The following is a 9094-nucleotide window of genomic DNA, read 5'->3' as shown; positions in this document are numbered from 1 at the left end:
ACTTCCTCGCTGCTCGCAAATGGGAACGGGGGTGAGACTTGTTACAATAGGACTGGGTTCTTTGTTGGTATGCTGACTGGAGTTATTTGGATATAGGCTGACTATCATCATCATAACCATACGGAGCTGCGTCAATACGCCCAGCACAAACGTCCTGTTTCAAATCCAGTCCCTGTTTACTCTTGCTCTGTGAGTGGGAATGGTGGCTCAGGAACTTTACTGTCGGCTGTGAACACTTCATTAGATCTCCAGTGTTACGTTTCCTTTCTGATAATCATTTCGACATTACATTCAAAATGTGTTGAAACCATTATACAATTTACTCACTTCCCTACAAGATAAAGTGCTTCTTATCAATCACTCTTTCCTTTCACAAAGAATCTAAAGTGCACCCAAATGCATTATTTCCCCGTTCCTTGCACCTACCCGTCTGGCAAATACGATGCCTTCTCATTAATGTGAGCAGTTTCTCTTCAAGCCGAGGCTCCACACAATGGAAGTCACATTCCCTTCTTCGAATCAGTCGCGCTGTAGTTTAGCTTGCTGGTGGCATTCTACCCAATACACATTTAAGCATTCTTCCGCTCTGGGTTCTGTTACCTTCCTTGTTTTATCCAAATCTTTATAACAGCCTTTTAATTTTACTTCATGCATTTATGATCAGTGAAGTCTACACACTGAGGATAATTCTGCGTTACCTACTTCTCCATCACAATGTTAAAATGACAAGTTTTGAGGGTGATGTCACGGTTATCGGGGACTATTTGTATCACATATTGAGCGAGAGAACCCGGTAGCTAATCGATTACAGGGAAGTAATTTAATTCTGCTCTTGAATTATTGTTTTACGACCCAGTGTGTTAATGCACCATCAGGTGAAGAAGCCTATCTTGATTTGAAATTCGGTAACAATTCATGTCAGAATTTTGATTACTGAAGTTGTTGTGCCTTTCGGAGCAAGTGATCGTAACAATGTTAGTCTCGAAGATTTTTCGGAGGCAAAGATGTGAAGGTGCACTCCGACTTCAGAAGGTAAACTGAAAGGAATCGCTTGAAGTCGAGTCAGTTGAAAAGCAATTGAGTAGATTTTAAAAAGGCAGAAAATGTAAAACCCATTGCCATAAAAAGCCAAAAAAGTAATAAGTCAAAGTTGAAAAATGAAAGTAAAATTTTTCAGCCAGTCAACATCAAGCTATTAGCTTGGATAGAGTTCCTGTCTGTAAAAACGCTCCCAAATCTAGGGTACATCCTTAATTCTACTGATTATGTTTTCCACATCGTCATCTAAATCATTAAAATACATGACAACTAACAAAGGACCCAGGATGAATCCCGCAGTGCCCTTGTCACAGTCAAACAAACATCCACTCTCTCTCTCTGCTAATCCAGAAAGGAGCGTTCATTAATCTGTCCACAAACCGCAGTTAAAGTCGTGTGGTCGCGTAACCTATTATGATCAAGGATCCCTGGAATATAGTTGTCGATCTCTTTTATATGCTTAGAAGAACGTACATGTGGCGTATTTTATTTTGATACATGTAATCAGCTGTTATTTGTGCCTTTCGAAATGACTAGAACAACCGAATGAAATAAATGATGCTATCTCCCCGTTCAATAAAGGTGTACTCCATTTCACCTGCCGAGCTAAATTCCCGCCCCCAATGTCACAGGCGGATGTGCTCGGTTGAATGTGAGAAAATAAATATGTTTGAAGTTGATTGTCGATGTTAATTGTTGAAGATGATAGCCTATGTTAGAAACAAAACTGATCTGACGATGTTCCACATCAGAAGCTGAGGCCACGTGACTTGGGAATCAAATTGCATGTTCACAGTATATTTAGCTTTAACTTGAAACATCCTTGAGAAGACAAATGGCACAATGTCATGGCACAATGACAGTGAGCGAACAATACTTTAATATCAGTGTCCCTAATGTGACTGACGTGATAACAACACTAATTGCCTCAGTGGAATTACTCTCAATTGCATATAAATACGTAAAACCGATCAGCGACCCATAAGAGCAGTTAGCGTACAACTGAACGCTGCTTCTGCCGGAATATGGGATATCCAGCGATTTACTACATCTCGGCCATTTTCCATCCTGTAATTGTAGCGATCGGTGTCCCTGGTAAGATATTGGATCTGGTCACTATAAGTGTAGCCAGCGTCTTGCTTTTGTTCCTCTGCACAGCTCGGACATTCCGTCAACACAAATTCTACCCTCGTCTGATTTTCCCCCTAGAATGGAGGGTTCAAGCATCTGATAGCTTTGTTTTCATCTTCCATATTTATTTCCATGTGATTTTTTTTTCCTGTCGATTAGGTTGATGCCGATATTGGCACAGTATCATAATTCCATCTTGATCGGACTTCTGAATCGATACTGGTCTATGGTTTTCTAGGTCAAAGTCTTTGTTAATACAGATACTTTACGAAAAACAAGATGACAATTTTTTCTAATGACCGGCCAGTCTATTTTCCGGACGCGGATCTGTTCTTCCATATATCAGGTAAAGAGAACGTGTGCTTTCTATTTCATCGATTCCATTTTGTTCCCACTACATATAATATCTTCAGATGTTTCACCTCAAATAATGGGAATGCTGTTGTTTTTGGAGTGATTGATCGTTGAAGTGTGTCGTGGAAATCAGACGCCGCTCTGAACTGTCAGAAGTTCGCCAGCCCACTGTCTCTCCAGTCCATTATAGTCAACTCGCGGTAGTGCACTGACGGAGCCCAGACAGACTGTATTCCTGCTCCCCACTGCCCACAAAATGTATACCCTGCATAACATCGAAAACAATATTGGGAATTCAAACAGTTGTAGCTAACGATGCTTCTGTTCTGTTTTTTCCACCCCTCCCTCCAAATCTCTTGTAGTCAATTTAGCAGCGATTGTGATCCTATCTCGGGGAAAATGCGGACTCTCCAAATGCATCACCCGTTACCTGGTTGGAATGGCAACAGCGGATATGATGGTGGTTATACTTGTTGCATTAGTGCAACACACCAACAATATCTACGCGTATTCCAGATTCCTGCTCATCACTCCTGCATGCGCTCTGACATTTATCTTTGTTGTTGCAACAATAGACTGCTCTGTTTGGTTTACAGTCAGTTTTACCTTCGATCGTTTCATCGCAATATGTTGTCAAAAACTGCAGGAAAGATATTGCACTGAAAGGACAGCAACGGTGGTGATCTTGACGATGGTTACTGTGATCCGCGGGAAATGTGTCCCCCTGTACTTTGCCATAGAGCCTTACATGATTATTGGCAATATACCGTGGCGTTGCGCATGTACAGACGAATATGCTACGTTACCCCTGTGGAAAATATACGAAACACTGGATAGCATTTTAGACCCTTGTTACCGATCGGTTTAATTCTAGTGTTCAATGTGTTAACAGTAAGACATATTATTGCAGCAAATAGAGTTCGCAGAGGGCTTCGGAACAGCAGCGATAATCTGAACGATACTGAGGTGGAAAAACGCAGAAAATCGATGTTTTTTTTTGTTTGCTATATCAGCTAATTTCATATTATTGTGGATACCTTTTGTCGTTCGTTCCTTGAAATGGTAACCGCAAAACTATTTTTATCAGGACAAATATTTGAATTCTCCTGTATATATACTACAGCAATTTGGGTTCATGCTGCAATTACTCAGTGTGTGCACCAATACTTGTATCTATACACTGGCACTTAAGAAATTCAGAAACGAGCTAAAGAATGGAATGAGGTATGTATTTACATTAAATGGCCATCTGTGCAGATAACTCCCATGTCCAATTGCAATTCAGCACAGTTTCCGAATAAAATTGGTTTGGCAAATATGTCATAAATTCAAACAATCGTGTGCTTGGCCATTCTTCAAACACAAAATCCACGGGGGATTGCACACGACATCCAGTTAAGGTAGGCTGCTGGGCAATGATTGTTACATTGGTTGATTTACTCCGCACTATCGCAGAGTCTTGACAATCACATGGGGAGGAATGGCTTCTGGACATTCCCCGGTTAAAGGGAGTGCCACTGAAAATGAGAGAGAGTACGATAATAACACAGCAGCCGTAAGCGAAGAAACCGTGGAGAGTTTGTCTATCTATGGACATTCCCGGGTCCAGATGTTTCAAAATGGACAGAGTCGATTAAAAGATGGTAAAGGTAGTACCATGGAAACAGAGGGACAGCATGATAATAACACAACAGCAGAAAGCGAATAACCCGTGGAGAGTTCGTCTGTCGATGGACTGTGAGTAGAACTCGGAGCAGAAAGGGAGCAATCAGTAGTTTGAGAGTGTTCTGGGCAGACCTCAGACCCCACATCCTATCACAAAAAAAAATACTTAGACCGCAAGGAATTGTTCTGGAGATAGATTTTGGACAGGTGTCATATGAAGACGGTATTGCCCAGGACGTATGACGGAATTTATGAGTTGCGTCCAGAAAGGAGTTCTGGCACAATGAGCGAACAGGCGGACGAGAGAACATATCGTTCAGGTTGACCTACCAGAAAATGAACAGTATCAGGTGTCAGATCTCTTCGCAGGTCAACTATGCGAGTTTTACGATAACATTACATCGCAATAGAGGCAGACACTATGGAATGTATTTAATTTCTGGTGTTTGGACCCGAATTTGAGAAGTGTTGTGCTCCTCAATATGTGCATCAGTTAACTCTTACTGTATTACTTGCATTGGTGTTCAGTGTAGGCTTGTCTCATTGAGGCGTGTACCGGTAGGTCGTGCAAAGTAACCTTACTTGACAAGAGACATGGAACACTTCGTCATGAAGAAGAAAGAAAGATAATTAAGGTTCAGTAAGAAAAGATCAATCATGAAAAATCACAAGTTAGCCAAGACGGAATTAAAAATCAGCTTAGAATGGGGCATGAGAAGTCCTTGGAGAGTCGCATTCAGGTACGTGAAGGACAGGTGGGTGGCGAGAAAGAGGGTGGGATAGATCAGAGATAAAATAATAAACATGGGTCTGAAGTGCAAGGATCCAGTGAAGGTCCTTAATGATCTTTTGCTTCACCAGTGAGCGGGTCCTTAAGTAATGTAGCTACAGCGTAAAAAGGAAGTTATGCAGGAACATGCCGCCGATAATAATTATGCGTTGTAAACTTGAAAAGCATTAAAATAAATCATTCCCATTTGTAAGAAGGGATATACTTTGTAGAAAGTGAGCGAAGATTTTGAGCCGTCTTCACTGGCCACAAAAGTAGTACCGGAGGAATGGAGGACAGCAAAAGATGTTTTCTTTGTTCAGGAAATTCAGTAGAGATAGTCCTGAGATTTACAGGCCAGCGAGTCTTCGGTCAGTAATGATCAAGCTACTGGAGAGGATTCATGGGGAGAGAATTTATGAGCTTCTGTAGAAAGTCATCTGTTTGCGGGTACGCTGCATCGTTTTGTGTGGACAGGTCGTCCCTTATCAGGCTGTTTGAAATGCTTGAAAAGGTGAAAAATAAAAAGAAAACAATATACAGATGAGGACAGAGCAGCCGATGTGGGATGTATTAATTTTGCAAAGTGTTTGAACGGGTAGGCACATTCAGAGAGTCAGACGATATTCCATCTAGGGAAAGCTGGTTGCGTAGACTCAGAATTGGCTTAATTCCGGGCAGTTTAAGTTCCAGATGGAGGGAATTTTTCCTGGAGAACAGCGGCCAGTGATGTTCCGCAGAGAAGGTATAAACTTTCGTACAGTTTACTGCTATGCCCCACTCTGCTATAACAGCGTTCTAGAGGTAGGGTTTAATTTGACCATCCTGCAGCACTTGGATAATTTATTGAATTTGGCAGACGATGTCCGTAAAATGCTGAATTACAGAATGCAACTGCACGCTATGTAATCTGAACACACAACTACATATTGCAGGGCAGATGCTACAATAAAATCAAAAGAATATTTTCCAACGCAAATATTAACGTCAACATTTCAAAGTCTCCAGCAGCACCTTCTGGTTCTCTCCAAATGGACCAACCTCAGAAAATGCGAATATCGAACTCCCAATTCGAGTACACACGAATTTATCCTAATGTCAAAATACCTTTGAACAGTTGGTTAATCGTACCTGGACTAGATACACTCATATTGTGATCGATTTAACCATGATTCAACATGGCCGGTGTGAAATCTGCATCTCTCTCATCTCTCTCTGAAATCAATACCAAGGCAGACAAATAAAATAGCACAATCTAAATGTGGATGTGAGGCAGAACAAACATCGAAGCTTGCACTTTTCTACCTTCAAAACCGTCGTAGATTACTGGCGTATACTGAAGAAACAGCTAATTGCCAGTGTGAAATTGCTTATCCAAATGTTCTAAAGAGCAGAAGAAAGATTGATGAGGGTAGTTGCGGCCCCACATACAATAACACTTCATGTAGGTTCGGAAAGAAACCCTAACTCTGAAATTCACATCAGCTCCTGTAAGTTGATTAGACTCAACGATAAAAAAACACATTTTCAGGTAATTATACCATTACCTCTCTTGATCTTTCAAGTTATCCCACAGATATCCAGTGTTCGTGCTTTCCCGTTATATACCTGTTGACACAGGCCACCACATGACCTCTCAATGGCGGGAAAATTACATTTTGTGACCTCACACTGGCGAGAAATTACATCACCCCACCATCACAAGATCATTACATCATGTTCATCAGATACTCAATGACATCATGGTCATAAGACAGTCACAAGATACCCGTTAGGTGTGCAACACCTTAAACTAAACCCTACTGCCTCGCTGTCTTCCCACAGCCCTGTATCAGTCAACAAGTTAATACCACTGCCCCGCTTGTCTCCCCACACCCTCATGTCAGTCCCCAAACGAAAACCGTTACTGCGGTCTCTTCCTACGAACCTACATCAGTCCCTAAACTAACCACACTGTCCTGCAATCTTCCCACAGTCACTAAGTTTTCAATTTAATGAATCGGCTAAATGTAATTATTATGCTCCCAGGCAGGAATCCCCGTGTTAAAACCGGGACCGTCACACTCTGCAAAATGCACAATGGAAATGAGGATGTATTTAGGGCAGCACTTGCATAGGGTTCTGAACAGGTGAGTGAAGCATGTTTTACAGAGATGTGGGTCATCTATTCAAGAGAAAGAAAGAAGCTTACTAGGTTTAGAAAGCTAAGATCGGACACGGCTGTAGAGTTACAAGGCTGCCAGGGACGAACTGAAGAATGGAATTAGGAGAACTTGAAACCTCTGCAGAAGGCCTGCAGTAGGATTAAGGAAACCCCCACGACATTCCAGATGTATGTGAAGAATAGGATGACTAGGGTCAGAGTAGGACCTGTGTGGGATAGAAATGAAACATACGGCTGGTGTTGCTGGAGGTGAGACAGGACCTTAATGAAGATTTTACTTTAATTTTCAGCGGTAAGAGAGATCCTGACGTTTGGGAGGACAGTTTTGAAAGGTCTTATGTGCAACAACAGGACAAGAGTAAAAAAAAAAGTGGGTGTAAAAGAACTTTCGAAGAACATTCGGATATGTTTGAAAGCAATTCAGGAGAAAAACAGAAAACTTCGTTGCAAATAATAGAACAGCCTGAAAACCTGAGGAATGTTCACGGATTTTACTTGTTACTTTTTTTCAAACAGAGAATGGATGACGAAATACTGGTAGAATTGTGGCTGGTTTGAGAATATCGTTAAAGTTGAATCGATGGGATCGCAGGTCACGGGTATGGGGTGGTCAAGTCATTCACTGGCAGAGCTCAGGTTCCTGCCAACCAGCCCATGGGTGCGCTTGAAAACATTGTTCTTCAAACTGTCCACAGCCCTCGCTAATTTCTTACAGACACGTTCTATTTTTGATCACAGGTCTCTGAATATTGCTGTGGATCCTTTAAATTGTTTAGAAGTATATAAGTGCAGTGTTGTTGTAATGCATGTCTCTCCTCAATAAAAGTCTGCTAAACGGAACATCAATCCATCAGAGCAGTACAACGGAAAGCTGCTTCTGAAGGAATATGGGCGATCCGGCGATTTACTACATCGCGGCCATTTTCTATCCCACACTTGTAGCGGTTGGTGTCCCCGGTAAGATGGCGGAGCTGGTTACTTTATGTATGGTGCCGTCGTTACTCTGCTGTGGTATCCGCACTGTTACTAAGCACAGATACTACCTTCGGCTGAAACGTGTTTCCGGAAGGGAGGATTCATTTTATTTTTATTTGCACATTTCATATTTCGATCTCCGTGTTTTCCCCTTTTTTCAATTAAGTTCGTGACGATATTGTCACTGTTTCATAATTTCACCTCGCTAGGCTTTCTGAAGTGATGCTGGTCTGCTTTTCCAGGCCCGAGTCTCTATCAGTGCAGACATCACGATCTTATACAAACGTGGCAGCTGATTTAAATAGCACGTAGGTCAGTTCTTCTGTAAGACAGTAAATGAGAACTCGTGCTTTATATCTCCTTGACTCCACTTTGTGACTGCTACAAACAATCCCTTCAGCTACCTCACCTGTATTAATTGAAATGGCGTTGTTTACAGCAGCGATCGACTGCTCACGGGTTAGTGAATCGTGGAACTCGGATGCCTCGCTATAAACTGTCGGAATGTCGCCAATCTGCTGACAGTCACATCCGTCATTGTCCTCCAGCCGGAGTGCAGCGACGGAGACTGTACATACTGGATTCCCGCTTTGAACTTCCAAAAAGACCATAGCCTGCATAGCATCGGTAGAATGGGGGATTCAGGGAGATGCTGCTGACCATATTTCTATTTTGTTTCCAAATTCATTACAGTTAATTTAACGGCGATTTGATCCTCTCTCGTAGAAAATGCATTACCCGTTACCTGGTAGGAATGGCAACAGCGGATCTGATTGTGATGATTGTTGTTGCTTTAGTGGATCAGACCAACAATATCTACATTTATTCTATTTATAATTCTTTTTTTTTCCAATTTCTTGCAGTTAATTTAACGGCGATTGTGATGCTATCTCGGGGAAAATGCGGACTCTCCAAATGCATCACCCGTTGCAGGTTGGAATGGCAGCGGCGGATATGATGGTGGTTATAGTTTTCGGTTTATTGCTAAAGAGCAACAA

The sequence above is a fragment of the Hypanus sabinus genome, unplaced genomic scaffold, assembly GCF_030144855.1.
Source record: "Hypanus sabinus isolate sHypSab1 unplaced genomic scaffold, sHypSab1.hap1 scaffold_992, whole genome shotgun sequence".
Lineage (NCBI taxonomy): Eukaryota > Metazoa > Chordata > Chondrichthyes > Myliobatiformes > Dasyatidae > Hypanus > Hypanus sabinus.
Note: the sequence above shows the minus strand (reverse complement) of the source record.